Source organism: Andrena cerasifolii, chromosome 5 (genome assembly GCF_050908995.1).
Source record: "Andrena cerasifolii isolate SP2316 chromosome 5, iyAndCera1_principal, whole genome shotgun sequence".
NCBI lineage: Eukaryota > Metazoa > Arthropoda > Insecta > Hymenoptera > Andrenidae > Andrena > Andrena cerasifolii.
In genome coordinates this window covers 1,814,172-1,833,435 of record NC_135122.1, presented here as the reverse complement: position 1 = coordinate 1,833,435, position 19,264 = coordinate 1,814,172, and the positions used below count along the sequence as shown (strand labels likewise).

Genomic DNA, 19,264 nt, shown 5'->3' with positions numbered 1-19,264 from the left:
GTGTTACTACAAAGCAGGCAGTATCAAATTGGTTCTCCAAATTTCGTAAAGGTAACTTTGACCTCACAAATTAGCCACGCGGTCGCCCAAAATCAAAGGTCAATAATGACGAACTAAAGGTCACCGTTGATTCTGACCCATCTCAGAGCGCCTATGAATTATCGTTGATGTTTGGTGTTAGCAAACAAACAATATTAACGCATTTAGCTCAAATCGGTAAAGTGAAAAAGTTGGATAAGTGGGTTCCACATGAACCGAGTGAAAAACAGAAACAAAAGCGTTTGGAAGCTTGCTTGATGTTGCTTTCTCGTCACAAATCTGATCCATTTTTTAATCGAATTGCCACTTGTGATGAGAAATGGATCCAATATGACAGTCGCAAACGTTCAGCACAGTGGTTGGACAAGGATGAATTACCAAAACGCACTCCAAAGCGCAATATTCATCAAAAGAAGCTGATGGTGACTGTTTGGTGGTCTAGCGCAGGTGTAATCCATTATGATTTCATGAAACCCGGCTCAACGATCATAGCAGAAACATACTGCAACCAACTGGACGAAATGGTGAAAAAACTGAAAGGAAAACAGCCTAGATTGGTCAACAGATCGACTCCTATCTTATTGCATGATAACGCTAGACCACACACTGCAAAAATGACTGCGGCAAAACTACAGGAATTGAAGTTGGGACTTCTTCATCATCCTCCATACTCACCAGACCTAGCCCCCACTGACTACCACTTCTTCGGCAATTTGGACAACTTTTTAATAGGAAAACAATTTAATTCTGACAATACTGTAAAACTGGCCTTCCAGGAATTCATTGACTCTCGTCCACCAGGGTTTTATACCACCGGCCTGAACAACCTGCCGCTTAAATGGCAAAAGGGTATAGACAATATGGGTGCATACTTTGATGAATAAAATAATTCCTTATATTTGTAAGTTATCAACGAACTTTGACTGTTTTTCTACAAATTTCATCCTTGACGACCTGATACATCCAGAGCACAATACGGTATCTGTTTTTGTTATTTAATAAGAACTTTTACTGCAAAAACTATTTTCTTTCCAATTATCGAATACCAATAGTGACGCTGTGCCTTAGCACAACCAGATAAAACACGGTCGAAAAATTATGAGTCCCTCGTTTTAAATTTTTTTCTATGCTTATGCTGCGCTTTGATTAGCCCCAAGCTCGTGCAACACTCGCGTAAATGTTCAAATAATTTAGAATTATTTTGTTGCAACTATAGTACATACGTGACGCATATAATAATAAGAAAAATACGAAATGAGCAGAAATTGGGACGAGCAGAAATTGGGACGAGCAGAAATTGGGACGTTCACCTTAGAAAGCATAGGAAGTGCCAAAATTAAAAAAAAAGATTTTATCGGAAAATGTTCTATGTGCCAATGGTAATGCTGTAGTATAGAATGTTAATGCAATTTCTCTTTGTAAATAATTTACGTCCAACGCAACTTCTGTAGAAAACAGTGTAAGAGCCAATTAGCTAGGGACTAACAAAATTGACACTTACAGTGCCTGCCAATTTAAATGAATGACACATTCAATTTTCTCTACAACTAAGAGGTGGCGCAAACAAGTGTTATCTACAAATGCACTTCTTTTTTTGTGATGCATTTGGGTTACTGTACACTTAAGCATATTTAGCAATCAAAGCAAATCAAATTTCGTAAATAATTTAAACTCAGGGAAGTTTTTTCCTTCTCCTGAAAAATTTGATTTTTGGCACTTACAGTGTTTTCTAAAATGATTCTCAGTTATCGTTATTTTGCTTAAAGGGACCTTCCGGTCTAAAAGTCGATTTTTCTTTTATTTCATTAGATAATCTGGTTCCGAATGGCAGTGCTCACCGGAAAACCAAATTTTTAAAAATACTTCTTGGATGTCGGTTGTTACTTTATTATAAACTTAAATATTTTTCTACGAAAAAAATTCCCAGTGTTCTTTAAATGTTGCTCTTTTAAGCGCAAAAAGTTTTGTAAAAATATATGCTTCCGCTTCTTCAAAAAAAAAATCACAAATATTCGCCTCTTTACGGCCGCCTGACTAGGTATAACCCCTTAATCGAACAAATCAGTAGATGCTTCGCACTTAATATTGAAATCCAATAAAAGTTAAATGCTGAAAGTGTAAAGATTTTATCTCAATAGTTCTCTTTTTGTAGTGTGAATATTATAATTCAATTTTTTTTATTAATTTTCAAGATTCTATCCATAGGCTAATACTTTGCCTGTGCACGGATTGTGGCAAAAGATTTTAGGAATGAATACAGTGCACTATAACCATCCATTAATTTTTTATGCTACGGTTGGATTCACATGAACATGTTAGAGGAGAATTTGTATAACTCTCATATGATAGTTAAGACAAAGAAAGAAATATTCGTAAGGTTAATTATATTTTATTAGTAAATAGCTAGTATAACCCACATTTAAAACGTTCTTGTTGTCTTACATTCTGTACCACACAGATTTGCCTCCCTATTAGCGCTTTCTTATAACATGGTGAAAAATTTGGTAAAAAAAAAATGGTAGGTCCCCTGTATAACGTGGTAGAAAAATTTCAAAGTGGGGCAAGAAATAGGGATTCCTACTTGTACACGAACTTTTATGCGGTAAATGTACTGATTAATATAAAATATGTAGGTATATGTATACGTACTATATACAATATAACTTATAAATATTTGGCATATATTTTCGAATTAACCAGTCATTTATTTATCCAGCTAGAAGTCGGATGTAGGACTGTTTCGAATATTCAAATATTCTAAGTATTCGAATACTAAAGAATTCGAATTCGAGATTCGAATACTAAAGAATTCGAATTCGAGATTCAAATACTAAAGAATTCGAATATTCTAAGTATGCGAATTCGAAATTCGAATAGTAAAAAATTCGAATTCGGGATTCGAATACTTAGGAATTCGAATTCGAGATTCGAATACTAAAGAATTCGAATTCAAGATTCGAATACTAGAGAATTCGAATTCGAGTTTCGAATACTAAAGAATTCAAATATTCTAAGTATGCGAATTCGAAATTCGAATACGAGATTCGAATACTTAAGAATTCGAATTCGAGAATAGGTACCAGAGGATTCGAATTTTAGATTAAATTATTCGATATGATTGAATTTCGGATTGTACCGAATAGGAATCTGCACATGAAATATTTTTTCACACTTTATTGTGATATTGTTTTCATATTGGTCTTTAGAGTCATTTGTTTCTCAAACCATAAATTTGACATTATTCCAATTGCTTCGAGTAAATGTATACGCATGTAACGCAATTGTTCGAAAAAAATTCGTTTTAGGTACAATAATTTATTTAAATAATAATTATTTAGTCTTTACAACGAATTATTCTTTCTATTTATTCGAATAATTCATCATTATTTATTTGAATAATTTGTTCGAATAACGATTGTGAAATAATTAGGATAATAATTCTAATAACTGATGGATGCTTTCTTTTCAAAATTTATAAATTTGCCACAGATTAATAAAGTTTCTAATGTATAGTTTGAAAAACAAATAATTGTAAAAGCCAATATGAAAAAAAATTCACGATAAAGTGAGAAAAAATATTTCATATTCAGATTCCTGTTCGGTATAGTCCGAAATTCGACCATTTTGAATATTCGAATACTCCTAATTATTTGAATATTTGAATACTGACAATAATTCGAATATTCGAAGACATTATTCGTATTCGAAATTATTCGAACATTCGAAGACATTATTCGTATTCGAAATTATTGGAATATTCGAAGACATTATTCGTATTCGAAATTACTCGAATTATTCGAACATTCGAATATTTGCAGCCTCGGATGTGACCTATGGATCCCTATGGGACCGGTTAAGATAGAGTCTACTGTATGAATATCGTTGGTGAAAAACAAATGTGTGGAGATTACGTTTGACAAATAAACGTACTCGAAAATTCGACGACAAATATTCGTAAAAGTCAGTAAATTTTCGTTAACGCATGTGCAAAGCTTGTGTTAGGCTGTCTGATCGGTGATTTAACATCGAACCTCTGCAGTGCGACTTACCTCAACATAACATCATTCTAACCGACCGCACTATCACAGAATTCAAGCGTAGTAAGTGGTTGCGTGTAACGGTGCACAGCATGATGTGTAATAACGCTGTATCCACGGCGTAAAATGTATATTTTACTTCGAAAATGATTGCACAAGATTGTAGTGCAGTAGGTTGCATTTGCAAACTATAAATGCCACTTAAAGTGCAACCCAAAGTATGCCGGCAGCGAATTCACATCGTGTTTATAAACGAATATAAAAATCAAACGTAATTTAAAAATTGGATTAATATAAAAGTCACTTATCAGTGATTGATAACCTTGATATGAAATCTCCGGATTCCACAGGTTTTTATTTCTAAATCAAGATGTTGGTGATATCTGAACGAAAAATACCTATGATAAACGAAAAATGTTTGAGAATTTTTGGTTTTTATATCAACCTGTCGAGGAATTAGCTGAATCGCAAAAGAAATAACCGCGAGATATTAATTTCTGTATACATTCTAGAAGACTGCAATACAAGAAACTGCATTTTGGGGGCTGTACGCGTACAATGGATCACAGCTATTGTTTGATTCTGAGTTATCACTGTGTTATAACAATTCTTTATAAAAAATCGCCTTAACCACAATGCCAGATCGGAAAGTGAGATGGCCTTTAAAATTCATTTTTATAATCTGTGAAGGTACTACTATAAATGCATCCTTGAAGAATAAAGCACCCGAAAAATCATTACACACTATCGATGTAATACATATAAAGTTATACATCGTCGAAGTTGATCCTTACAAAAATAAGTCGTTCGCTGATTATTTATCAAGATTACTCGATGATCAACGAACACATTGACTTCAAATTATCATAGGATGTTCTAAGACGTATTCCCTATTGCTCGATCATGTGTTTTTTTCATTTGCTTCTTCGTTCCTATTTTACGTTAAATAGGAAGGCCAACAAATTTAATGTCAAAAATGTAATTATAATTTTTTATGGCAATTTATTATAGATTATTGTTTCGTAAAAACTGCCCTCGTTCGATACGTAGTATATTCGAGAATGTAGTATTACAATTTTAGTTATGCAAAATCAGTATGTTCTGTAGGGTTTTATTTTGCACATATCAAATTCGACGACGGTTAGACTTGAAGTAAAATTAAAATTTTCTGATTAATTATCTTTTATTTGACTCTTCGAAAAATACGTTTTTAGAATAATAATAAATTGCAATATTGACGACAGGAAAGTTGGAATTCTTTCGTTGAATAAATAAGTTTAAGTAAGTTGCTCGCGTGACAAGATAATAAAATTTCTTAAGGGGACATTCTACTCTCCCGACCGAAAAATCGGCCCACTTTTCGGTGATGGTTTTTATAATGAAATAAACAGTTAACGTTTTCGAATTTCTGGGGGTATATTCTACCACTCTTGAAACACAAGAAAATATCTTTGTTGTTTGTTTATTTCATTTGTTTACAAAAATATTTCGCAGTGAAGTTGGCGGCTTCAGAATTGCTGGCGGTTGAAATTCCGGGCGACTGGATCATCGGAAATAAAAAAAGCAAACATATTTTTAATTCGCAGGAGTATGGTTATCTTTTGAACCAGAATTATTAAAATGGGAGTCGATCAAAGTTGAAGGTACCGAAATGGGTATTTCTTTTCTGTTTAATAAATATAAAATGTGGAAAAATATTAAAAAATCTAAAGGTATTTGTGGTTAGCGAGATAGCCATACTCCTGTAAATTAAAAATAAGTTTGATTTTTTTGTTTCCGATGATCCAGTCGTCTGAAATTTCAACCGCCAGCAATTCTGAAAACGCCAACTTCACTGCGAAATATTTAAGTGAACAAAAAAAAAAACAAACAACAAAGATTTTTTCTTGTATTTCAAGGGTAGTACACCATACCCCCCAAAATTCGAAAACGTTAAGTGTGTATTTCATTATAAAAACCATCACCGAAAAGTGGCGGATTTTTCGACTGAGAGAGTAGAATGTCCCCTTAAAATGAAAATAATTGCAATCGTCACTGCCAGTATAAACGTTAAATTGGAAAAAGAAAATATTATGCCATATGATTTGAATGAATCGCGGCAAGTGATTCCAAGTTTTTGGCTGACAGTGTGTATTGTAAAGTATGAAATGCCTACATGACTAACAGAGATTTAATATTTTTTTGTTTTTGTTACAAAAATACAGAGATTTATTCATATAAGTAAGATAATTCCACGAGGTGTGTTACGCACAAGTTACACGGAAAGTTCTAGAACGTTTTAATACAAAGAACATACTAGTATATGCCACGAGGGGAATCCCGCTTGGCGAGTGACGGCGCTCTCAGCGCCATCTCATAGTAGAATTGACAATACATATTCAACCGACAGTGTTAAACCTACATATGAAATTTCATTGAAATCATACCACTATTTCGAATTCCCCCGTAGGATCTATTGTAACCCAGCCTTCTTTATGCGTAGAACCCCTTCCGCGATTTTGCTCCCTCTAGGCGTCATACATTCGGTCTACATAACGCTTTGGATAGGATAAATATATAAATACTTGTTCCGCAATTCCGGAGTTCTCAGAAATTTTATAACGTGCGACTTTTATGATTTGGCACGAATATTATAAACCTCGTACTTTTCCAAAGTGATCACGTTGAATCAACAGTTTTTTTTTATGTAAAGGCATTTTCAAAACTCTAAATTAGCAGAAAACGTGTTCAACATCATAGTCATATGAAGTATTTTAAATTGTGCAAATTATAGATCTTGATCATTAGGATGTCTGATTATATATACAACCAGTAGTACACTTGTTTTCGATTATTTAAATAAATATTTTTTGTCTATACGGTTTATAGTTTGTGCTTCTACAATCCACCAGTTAGCTATTATCTTCGTTTCATTTACAATGGAAGTTTATTACACTTATACTACCTCTGCATAGGTAGGGTAGGGTGGGTCTAAAAGTCCCGTTTTTCGTATAAACCTATGTAAAATTTAGTACTAACAATCTAGAGATATCTGGTGTTATTTTGTATAAACTATAACTGTTATGCTTTACGTTCACGAAGTTCGTTTGTTGATACTGTTCTTTTCTGTTGAGTTATACCACAAAATGTTTGCCAATGCAAAATGGACTTCTCGCCCCACGCACGAGGCAAAAAGCCCATTGCACAGGGTAGAAAGTCCCTAATGAATTCGACGTCTGACAGTCGAGCGTGACGGACGTGTTCAGTCGTAGCTCCGTTGTTTTGTTTGGATCGCGCTTTCTCTTTAAATTTGCGCTTTGAAGTTCCGAGTCGTTAATCGTGCCGAAATGTCGAAAAATGCAGCATCGTTGACATGCAAAGGTTGTACGGCGGTTGTGGTGAACCCTATTGTGTGCACATCGTGTGGGACTGTTGCGCATCCTGGCCCAAGGTGTTTGGCGAGATCTATATAGGCATCCTTGGGCGCATGGGAAGCTGCTCGATTGCCGTGGCGGCTCGTCTCTGGATTATCTTCTCCCGGCGGATAATCAGTCACAAGGATCTAATAATCAATGTGCACTGTTGGATAATGATGGCCTGTTTGGTAAGTTTCAAGAGCTGCTACAGTCTAACTTTTACTGTTTCCGGGCTGAAATTATTGAAGTTCTTCGTTGTGAAATGGATAAGTTAACGTCGGACATCTCCTTGCCTACCTCGAGAGTCTCTGATCTTGAGAAGAAGTCGACGTGTAACCTTTCGTCCATCCAGTCCGTGGCCGATCGGAAGACACGATCTTTTAACATCGTCCTGGCTAGTCAGGAAGAAGCGGAACGTGCCACCTCCACCTCATCTTCCGGCTCCACGCCCTCGGATACCGACCGGGTCAGGGATATCCTTAGCTCCATCCAGCCGCTTGCCTACCCGGACCTTAGGACTGCTAGGCTGGGAGAAAGGAGTGATAACCGTCCTCGTCTGGTGCGGGCTACCCTGAACTCGAAGTCTGATGTCTTGGCTACCCTTCGGAATAAAACCAAATACAAGGGTTCGGTTAGGATTTTTCAAGATTCAACTCCCAGGCAGCAACAGTATTTGTCTAACTTGAGGACTGTGCAGAAATCTTTAGTCGACGCGGGCGTCACAGATAAGACTATTCGTTACATTAACGGCACTCCGAAAATTGTTAATGTTTCTCGTCCATCTAGTCAAAAAAACTAGCTGGTAACCGTTCATTATATTACCACAATGTCCGTGGTTTGCGTTCCAAATTATCCGAACTTCGGTGTTCGCTTGCGGCTCTCGCCGTCCCGTATGATGTAGGGTGTGTTCCGTTTCGCGCATTGAGTGCATAGACTGCAGGCAATGGTGATTGGTGGTTCATACGGTGAGTGTATAGACCGCATAACCTGATTGGAGTATTCGAATTCGAACAACTACGCATGCGCGCATTATGTGCATTGGCTGCCTACGGTTTGATTTTCTGTAGTTGCTGCACGCATCATGCGCTAGAAGTTGGAGGATTCTAGGGAAGTCTACGAATTAGGTTATGCAGTCTATTCACTCACTGCATGAACCACAAATCACCATTGCCTGCAGTCTATGCGCAGTATGCGTGAATCGGAACACACCCATAGTTATTATGACTGAGACGTGGCTGCATAGTGGGAATTTTAATTCCGAACTAGGGTTTCCTGGATATAATGTTTATCGTTCCGAGAGGGAAATAGCGTTTCTAGCAGTTTCCTTAGAGGCGACGGGGTCTTGATAGCGATTAAAAGCCGTTTAATCGAATTAACGGTTAATTCGGTTGAGCAACTTTTTGTAGAGCTGCATCTCGGGTCCAGAACTGTTATCGTTGGCACTGTTTACATTCCTCCCCACTCCTCTCACACGCACTACTTGCTTCATTACCAAACAATTGAAGGATTATATTCCACCTTCCCCAACGGGGAATTCATAATTGCGGGCGATTATAATTTTCCAAACTTTTCTTATACTACACATTTATTGCACACGCCTTCTGTGAGCTCTCTCTCTCTCCCTCTCTCTCCCTCTCTCTCTCTCTCTCTCTCTCTCTCTCTCTCTCTCTCTCTCTCTTTCTGCCAACTGCTGCACCTTACCTTACGATGTTATCCGCGAATATATTAATTTTTTTAACTTCTATCAGCATAATTCCGTCCGTAATTCTAATGGTTCCCTTCTTGATCTCGTTTTCTCCTCGTTTCCCAACGTTCGCACCTCTCTCGCGCCTGACATTTTATTACCCGAAGACTCACACCATCCTGCCATTATCTTTCATGCAGAGATGGGAATTATTTAAATAAAAAATTATTTAAATAACGTATCAAATAAAAGAGACTTTATTTTTATTAGTCGTCGAATAAAAATAATTTGGGTTACTTTTATTCGAAGCGCCTCAAATCACTTTTTTATTCGACGGGATTCATTCAAAGTCGCCATGTACATAGGCCCTTAATGGCTAGTGCTATCCATGTCTTTTATGGCCTCGTGATTCTCGGTTGTCGAGCGCTTGCTTCTGAAGGGTCCCAGGTCTTAACACCGTCAGGCTTGCATTTCAACTGCAATATTGACAATACCGAAGATTATGGGGCCTAGAATATTAGCTTCGTATTGCGATGTTCTTAACCGGAGTTCCCCATCAATCAATTGAAAAATAAATGGATTGGTCGACTAAGTAGTTACAGTTAATGAATTGTGCATGCTTTCAATGCCGCCTAATTTAATTGCACTTAAAAACTGAATTACTAATTGTAATTAAAAGAATACTTTTGAACGTGCAACATGAAGCCAAGCCGCGCACGCATATGGTTGCGCGCATCGTCGAAAGCATCAGAAAGAATATGTATGTACATACAGTCTTCCGATTGTTGAAAAGCCTTTGGGCTCGGATTATCGGGAAAGACCTACCCACCCCACTGTTTTGCTTTCTCGCTGCGAGCCAGGACCTTCGGGCCCCAGTAGGCCGCCCGTTTACAGCCGAGAGCAATAAAACCGGTGAGCCACATAAAATGTTCATGTTTTTGATAAGTGTTGATGAAAGTATTACCAAAGGATTTTTTAGGGTTTCCCGATGAAAATGGTACGAAACCTGACATATTTTGAACTATAATTAACGATATTAGGCATAAAATTAGTTTGCAGGATTAAAAGTAGTAATCTTTTGTCAATTTAATTGGGAGAATGCAAGGTATCCATTGGTGTCACTTTCATACTGACACGTCGAAAAATAAAGAAATTCCGTGTCTGTATAATCGATGAAACATCGTTGAGCAACTCCGCGCTACAGTTTATACGGGCGGTAGAATGTCGCTCGGCTCGGGAAGCCGGCGGCATCGATCAAAGGCTCCCGGCGCTTGCCCAAAGTTATTCGAACTTCGAATAACTTTCGAATAAAAATACGAATGAAACTGAGAAAATCATTCAAAGCTTAAAATGAATTCCGTGAATAAAAAAATCATGCGTTGCCGTTGAACGAATCCCGTCGAATAAAAAAGTGATTTGAGGCGCATCGAATAAAAATAACCCAAATTATTTTTATTCGACGACTCCTGAATAAAATTTTTGTCTTTGATTCGAAATCAATTTTTTATTTAAAATAATTTTTTGCCCATCTCTGCTGTGGACGCGTTTTCCCCCGAAAAATCGATTAGTTTCTGTGTAAGCAATAACATTCATTGGTGTGATCCACTTCGGCTTCGCCATTGATATCACGAGATTAAAACTATCATTGATCTTACATTCGCCATAAATCGGGATGTATCTTGCATACCATTCGCTTCGAACTTTAGCTATCACAGGCCTATGATCAATAAAATTATCGGCTGTACTTCCGAATGCCCCAGTGGCCGATCGACATGAAGTTTGAGGGGAAGGGTGTGTCTAAAATTGTAGCTTCGGGAAGTTATGAGTTTCCGGGATATTAAGGGGAGGTGCTGGTCTAGAACCCCAAAAAATAGGTGATATTTAGGAATTAATTAAAGGAAAACTACTATATATAATTTAATGGGACTTGTTGCATTGTATTAAGGTTGTCTTAGATTATACAAATATATTTTTTGTTTTATAATTAATCATTGCAGACAGCCTTGCGGAGTCGTTAAAGTCAAGGCGTCAAAAAATTGATCCAAATCGGTGGGACCTCTTTCTCCAAAAGTTATTATCCGATTTGACTGAAACCTTGTTTATTTTGAAGATTATTCTTTTGGCTAGGGGGGGGGTCAGAAAAGAATAAGAAAATTACAATTTTTTTTAGAAAATAACGACACTTCAAGTTTGAAATCACTTTTCCCTGTATTTTTCGTCCGTTCATCGCATTTGAAAATTATAAATTTTCAACTTTTTGTCATTTTTTTAGCCCCCCCCCCGCCTAGCCAAAAGAATAATCTTCAAAATATAAAAAAATTCAGTCGAATTGGATAATAACTTTTGAAGATACAGGTCCCACCGTTTTGAGAACACTGTTTCGAGAAAAACGCATTTGAAGTTTTACGTGAGCGCCGGAGTGGATGGTTGTTGCCCATGCATTTGCCGCTATTCAAATGCCTATAACTTGGGGAATTTTACGAATTTCAACAAATCCTTTTAAACACGTTTTCCTAAAAGGTTGAACATTCGAAAAATGAAATAAAAAAATCGACATTTAGACCAGAACCTCCCCTTAATAAAAAAACTTTTAGCATGTCTGTTGAGTTATTCCGACATAACGCATTCCATTTTTCAACTTGTTCTGGATAATAGTATTGGTTGGGGCTAGATTAGCGCGGCGGGGCCCGTAAATCGTGGTAGCAAACCGATGTGAGTTTGGAGATTGGAACCAGAATCTTGCGGATGCGATCCATCCTATTATACCGGGTGGATACCTCTATTGATAGTGAATACTCTAGGGGGTGATTCTATGGGCCAAAATAAGACGAAAATATAGAATTCAATTTTTTAATATCGCGCTTCGTTTTCGAGAAAATTGGCTTCGGCATTCAGCTAAAGGCGCCTGAGGGGCATCTAATAAGAACAAATTGGGGGAGGGGGCAGGATGGATCCCCGTTAGAGTCACTTGTGCGCAGTTCAAAAAAATAGTTTGTAAAAAAAATTAACAATAATTTTTTATTCATATTTCGGAAATTAATAAATACCCGAAACTACAATTTTAAATTTGGGGTCCACATCCCCTTCCCTCAAACCTCGTGTCAATCGGCCACTGGGGTCATTCGAAAGTATATCCAGATTATCTTTGAATATTAATATCGAACTTACTTCTTCAATATCCGTGCATTCACGCCAAAAAACTGCGGTTTGTGTCCCCGACACAACCTAGGTACCCGATTTTTTTAGAAGTCCCCTTGAAGTTGATAAACATTTAACATAAAAAATTCGTACAAATTGTTAGTATTTTAAAAAACCGACTTGGCAGTTTTGAAGGTATGACAGTATTAAACACAACTTATAAAAATCAAATGAAAAGCAGAAACATTCCGTCAATGGAACGTGTATGAAAAAATGCACCGAGATGTGGAATAAACTTCTAGTGCCATTTTTGACAACAAATTGGTAAATTCAGCGAAAGTTATGGGTAGCATTAAGACCTACGTTCCTTTATTAACATTTTAAGATACAAGAATTTGTGGATCGAACTTCTCAGATTTTTGACTTTTGTACATTACATCGAACACTGTGCGTCTGTCTTAAGACGAATGTAAAGGTGCGCTTCCACTTGACAGAACTCGCGCAAGTTACTCTCAATAATTACTCTCAAATTGTGTGTCCACTTGAGAGGAATTTCGAAAATTTTTACTCTCAGTTAGGCGACAGAAAACTCGCCGAGAGCTTACTATCCGATAGAACTCTCAGAACCGTGTCCACTAGAAATTGGTCTGCGCCTAGTCTCTGCAGTTTTTCTCAGTTTCTTTTAAGCTACGAACGAAGTGAGGCCGTGATTATGGATGTGTAAAAACTTAGTGCTTTGATTATCGCTTATAATATTTTAAGAGAAAGAAGCAACGTAGAAAGAGAAATTGCTGGGTGGATGAAAAGAAGTAGTTATATATTTTGAGTTGATTACAATAAATGGCGTACATAAAATGTGTCTCGCCACTTGGCTCGACGCAGACTGCCTAGACCGCGCAGTACTCCCGGCTAACCGCCTAACAACACTTCTCTGGCAACGCCGTGCCTCGCAAATAGGGAATTCAATCCCGGGATCCCGGCTGTTTTTTGGATTCCATTTTTGTATTTTTCAGTTGTTCATGAAGTAATTTACGTTTTTAAAAATTCTCGGGATAAGTTATAACTTGATATATCAAATTCCATGAGTTTCAGAATCCGAAAAACAGCCGGGATCCTGGGATCCCGGGATTGAATTCCCTACTTGCAACGCTTATCTGGCAACGCCGTGTCTGCCGCGACGCGAGCCTACTACATAACCCAGAAGACCTACTCTCGCGACAGCACTCGTAGAATACGAACCTGGTTCGTATTTCGGAAGCAACTGTCGGATAGTAATATATTATGTATCCACTCGAGAGCAAGTTGCAACGCGTCCGCTGTCTGAGAGTTGAACGTCACTCTCCGACAATCACTCTCGGACGTAGTGTCCACTTGCGAAAAATACCCTTGAGAGCTTCTCGCGCGAGTTTTACTCTCAAGTGGACACGTACCTTAAAATTTTAAGGAATGAGTCTAAAGGTCGAATGATGATATTTTGTAGAATATTTGGCGTCACTGCGCGGTTTTTATAGGCCATTACTAGTTATGTAACTAGAAATTAGAAGTGATTACAGGGAAGTGTGTTGGGTAGTTGCGAACAGCGCTTGCTTCGTGGGTTTCCGGTCAATGGCCGAGGCACGCATGGGTTCTCGTCCGAGTCAAGCGTCGAATAATTGGATAACGTGTGGCCATTATCTGGATATTATAACCGATAAAGACTAACTATCAGTAAACAAGTTGCGCTAAACCTAATCATTATAAAACAACACATTAAAATAACCAACTAGAGCTAAATAAGTACGGCTTTGGAAGATAACCTCCAAACACATAAACAAACCCCGCAGGGGGATGCACCATCTGACGACACATATAAAAATGTATTCATATCGAGAAAAATAAAAGTGATGGGCACGAACCTAAACATGAAAAAACAAAAACAAAATAAATACAACAGCGATATACCTACCAATAATCGTTTCGAATCTCTCTTAAATGTTGAGAGCGATGAGGAAAATATGGATATGGACACGAAGGAAGACGAGGACAGGTATGTCTTGGTGGTAACCAAGTACGCCAACCACAAAAAGGAAAAGACCTCCTCCACTTGTGATACATGATGATGTGAAGTCACATAATACATTTATTGGCATACTCAAAGGCAACCTTAAGGAGAAATTCCACGTAAAGTATCATAAGGAGTTCAAAGAAAAGTTCAGAGCAAACCACATAGAGTATGAACAACTAAAAAGTATATGGCACCAAAATAACCTTCAATTTCACACCTACATGGAAAAAATGTTAAAAAGAGGACTTAGGTAATAAAAGGACTACACAAAGATACAGACATTCAGGAACTCAAACAAGAATTGGGAAGAATGAACTATACAATTTTTAGTGTCTATCAAATGAAAAATACATCTAATATACAATTGAAAGCACTTCAGCATAAGGTACCATATCTACAATACACTAAAATTAAATGGAACAACTATTTTAAGAAATGAAGAATCACGCAGTGTCACCAATGTCAGGTTTGGGGACATGCCACAAGTAATTGTTTTGCTGCTCCAGCCTGTCTGAAATGTGCTGAAGGGCATCTCACCCAGGACTGCAAAAAAGCTAGTACAACGCCAGCCAAATGCGTCAACTGTGGGGGAGATCACCCTGCAAATGCTACATGCTGTGTTGCCTATAAAGCTAGATTGGAAATGATTGAAATGAGAGCTACAAACAAAAGCCAAAGGACCAGCCCCAAGGACAGCGCACAGCTAATACCGAAAACCAGCGACCGTGGGGAATTCCCCGGACTTCCCAACAACAAATTAACACAGGATGGGGTCGTAGAAAATCAACCAACAACCCAGCATTCAGTCTACAATCATCGTCCAGCCACAACATCAGGTCATCTACCACATCAAAATAACAAATTAAGTTATGCAAGTAACTTGACACTGGTAAATTCAAATTCATTCAATACAATCCAAAATCAAAAGAAAAGAACATGACTGACAATAATGTAAATAATAGCAGTATTTCAGAATTCCTATTATTAACTAACGAAGTCAAAGAACTAAAACAAAATCTTCGACATAAAGAAAATGTTAGTAGACGTCAAAGAGCTGAAAAATCAATTACTACAATGTGAAAATGAAGCGCAGAAATTCCAAGCATTCTTAAACTTCTCTGATAACCTCAATGACGGATGGGCTAACTGTCTGTAGCTGGAATGCAGATGGTCTAAGAAACAGGCTAGGGGAATTAATAGAATTCTTATATAGAGTCAACGTAGATATTTGATTACTTAATGAATCTGGATACACAAACACGGTTAAATTAAAAATAAAAAACTATAAATTTATTAGAGTAGATAAGAGCAGCACTGCAGGGGGAATTGCTATCCTCATTAAAAACAGTATACCTTATGAAATAATAAAAAGGACCGTATTCAAAAACCCTATAAAAGTACCCAAAACGGATTTGCCTGAAGTTTTGCACATTAATAAATTGATATTCGGGTGATCGATTCCACCCCTTACATTTGCCGCAGGACCACAGGAAGGGGAGGGGGAGGGGGTCAAAATGCGCTGGCCACCAAACGTATCGAAAATCATAACTTTTGACTAAATCAATATATCAAGACGCGACTGGAGCCAAAAAATCACAAAAACATCAAGCTTTCTAATGATATAAGTTTTATATATCATATATATTTTATTAAATATATTTTACGCGTTTTTTCGGTTTCCTCGTGTGCAGAAAATTAAAAAAAAATTGCATTTCCTAAAAAAAGTATTGTCTGATTTTAATCAAAAACTCAGTATTTGCAGCTTATTTTGTGCCCTTTCAGGTGGTATACGTCAAACCTTGGGGAGATATTTCGTTTTTCAAATATAACATCAAGAATGCAGAGAAGTGTGTGTGCGCGGTGAAGTATTTGAGCTAGATGCATGTCCTATACAGGAACTAATTCTTTCATCGATCTGGAAGTGTATCATCTGCTTATAAACTACCTAAACTATATGATTCCACCGAGTTTAATTAGTTCGTAAGCGTGAAATGTTTTTTTATTGTCTTACAACATATATGCGTGCGCATTCACATTACTTACGTTACTCATCGTCCTCCTCACCCTCGTCTGTATCCTCGGATGTTGGTTTGATGTACGGAAAATTCTGATTTAAGAAGTCTGCTGGTGTTGAAGCCTGATCCACGTAACGACCAAATCCCAAATACCAAATAATTGCTAGTACATGGGCGCAGCAGCCAACAGTCCTTGCGCCATTTCGGCACTGACAGTAGTCCGTACATCAAACCAACATCAATAATAACATATGCAGCACCAGCATGGTGTAGTGCAGCACCAACCAATATCAAACCTCTCCAAATATTCCAAAACAAATGTCTTATCTGTAAATATATATGTCAAAATTAGATATATGCACAAAGAAACAGAACTGTCAATAATAACAGACTATGCCAAAGAACTAGGGGAAAATTTGTATCGTAGTCAGTTGAACGATAATTCCTTAATGAAGAATATTACTAGTATAAGACAATACAATACCCCATTCCAAATCAAATATAAACTACCCTATATCAAGCACTATCGGTATTCAAAGAATAAAACATAATCTAAATACACAAGATACCTTCCTTGTAATCTGTAAATGCTGAAAATAGGTTTTTATCATACATAGTTTTCCTATTCTAGAATCACTATCAACAATAGAAATAGACACAAATAGTTAAGACAATCCCACCGAACAAGCCTAAACACTGTAAGTGCACGAGACTGATTCAATACGCTAGGTAAAGGGTGTTAGGTTAATCAGGAACTAGGTTTAAGAGAGTATATTTTGTCTAAGTACATTGATATATTAAGACTACTGTTATTTTCTTAATAAAGTTTATTATTTAAAAAACAAAGTTGCTTCGTAAGCGGACAGTTTGGGTTCGATTCTCTCCTCACCGCGATTTTTTTTTTCTTAAACCAGACCTAAAGAAGACGTCTTTACGTCTTTACGTCTTGAAAGTCTGAAAGACGTCTTAAAGATGGCTTATAGACGACGTGTGCTATCTGGGTTAAGGGGTTAGCTACCGTCAGGAGGTAGAAAAGAATCGAGTCTTTGGGAATTTATTTCAGAAAGTGCATGCATATATTTATGCAATGGTTTTTGTATTCAGATGAGGGACACTTTAACAGGTTATTATATATTATGTTTTGGTATAAAAATATTTACTTATTGCAAAATTACAGCTGATTTCCCGCAAGCTGCTTTTACACCGGTAACCACGATTTCTCCAAAATCGCTTCACCAATATTTCTGAAATTTTTTAGGTTTCTTCTAGACATTCAAATCTAGTCTTTAATCGAAGCATTTGTTTTTCCAATGCATAGTTTTTATTTTATGGATGAAAACACTTATTTTTAGCTAGAAATACTCATTTTTCATCCATAAAATAAAAACTATGCATTGGAAAAACAAATGCTTCGATTAAAGACTGGATTCGAATGTCTAGAAGAAACCTAAAAAATTTCAGAAAGATTGGTGAAGCGGTTTTGGAGAAATCGTGGTCACCGGTGTAAAAACAGCTTCCGGTAAATCAGTTGTAATTTTCCAATAACTCAATATTTTTTTATACCAAAACATAATATAATAACCTGTTAACGTGTCCCTCATCTGAATACAAAAACCATTGCATAAATATATGCATGTACATTCTGAAATAAATTGCCAAAGAATTGATTCTTTTTCTACCTCCTGAAGGTAGCTACCCCCTTAAGGGGGTATACCCGTTTGAACCCTCGGAAAATGTATACATTTTGTGGATTTTTTTACAAGTCAACGGTTTGATGCAGATTTCCCGTTTTTTTAACTATGTTTACATAGTATTATGAACTACTTATAAAAAAAGTTTCAGTTAAAAAACTTGTTTTTCGGAAGTTACGGATACATGTCCGAAAGTCTCTCGATTTTAGACGGCTAAACGGTGGCCCTAAAAACTCGTGCTACGTTCAACCAATTTACTTCAAATTTTGCATGCAGAATCATAATAAGATTCCACATCGTCCAACGAAGGCGATTTTGAAAATTTTGAAAAATAAAGAAATGGTGAGAGATCAAAGGTAAAGTTAAATTTTTTTAAGAGAAAAATCCACCTTTTTCCTTTATAAATAATAAACGGGGAATCGAAATAAAAAAAGCCTTCGTTGGACGATGTGGAATCTTATTATGATTCTGCATGCAAAATTTGAAGTGAATTGGTTGAACGTAGCGCGAGTTTTTAGGGCCACCGTTTAGCCGTCTAAAATCGAGAGACTTTCGGACATGTATCCGTAACTTCCGAAAAACAATAGTTTTTTAACTGAAACTTTTTTTATAAGTAGTTCATAATACTATGTAAACATAGTTAAAAAACGGGAAATCTGCATCAAACCGTTAACTTGTAAAAAAATCCACAAAATGTATACATTTTCCGAGGGTTCAAACGGGTATACCCCCTTAAGTGACGTTGGACCTGCGTTGGATACAGTCGTTGGCCCATTTAAAACTAGCGCGACACTTCAACAGTTGGCCAACGGATACCACGTCATTGGCCCAACAAACTCCCAACAAATAAATGCTACTAGGGTATATGTTATGTACCTCGTATTCTTTCTAGAACCTTCTATGTACCTGTTGCGTTACACACCTAGTGTACTTATATTATCTCAATAAATGTTACTCTATTTTGTAACAAATTGTAAAGAGTGTTATACGATACTGCAACGCACTCATGAAAGAGGTTACATATTTTAGGAATCCTACTATATGTATATATATATATACAGTTGTACTACACTGTCCCACGTAGGTAAGTGTCACTGCGAAATCACAGGACCTTGATTGAATTTTCCAAAAAATTTTACTGGATAAAAGTTAAACTATATTTAAGTTTGCATAACTTCCGTCAACCAGAGTAAGATCCCTAGTTGCATTTGTTTTCGAAGA

The 19,264-nt window shown here is 36.8% G+C and overlaps 1 protein-coding gene across 2 annotated transcripts in view; it reads left to right on the top strand.

Moving 5' to 3' along the window:
* LOC143369385 (protein gooseberry-neuro) overlaps positions 1–19,264 on the top strand; it is a 125,115-nt gene that overhangs the window by 36,772 nt on the left and 69,079 nt on the right. The window lies entirely within an intron of this gene.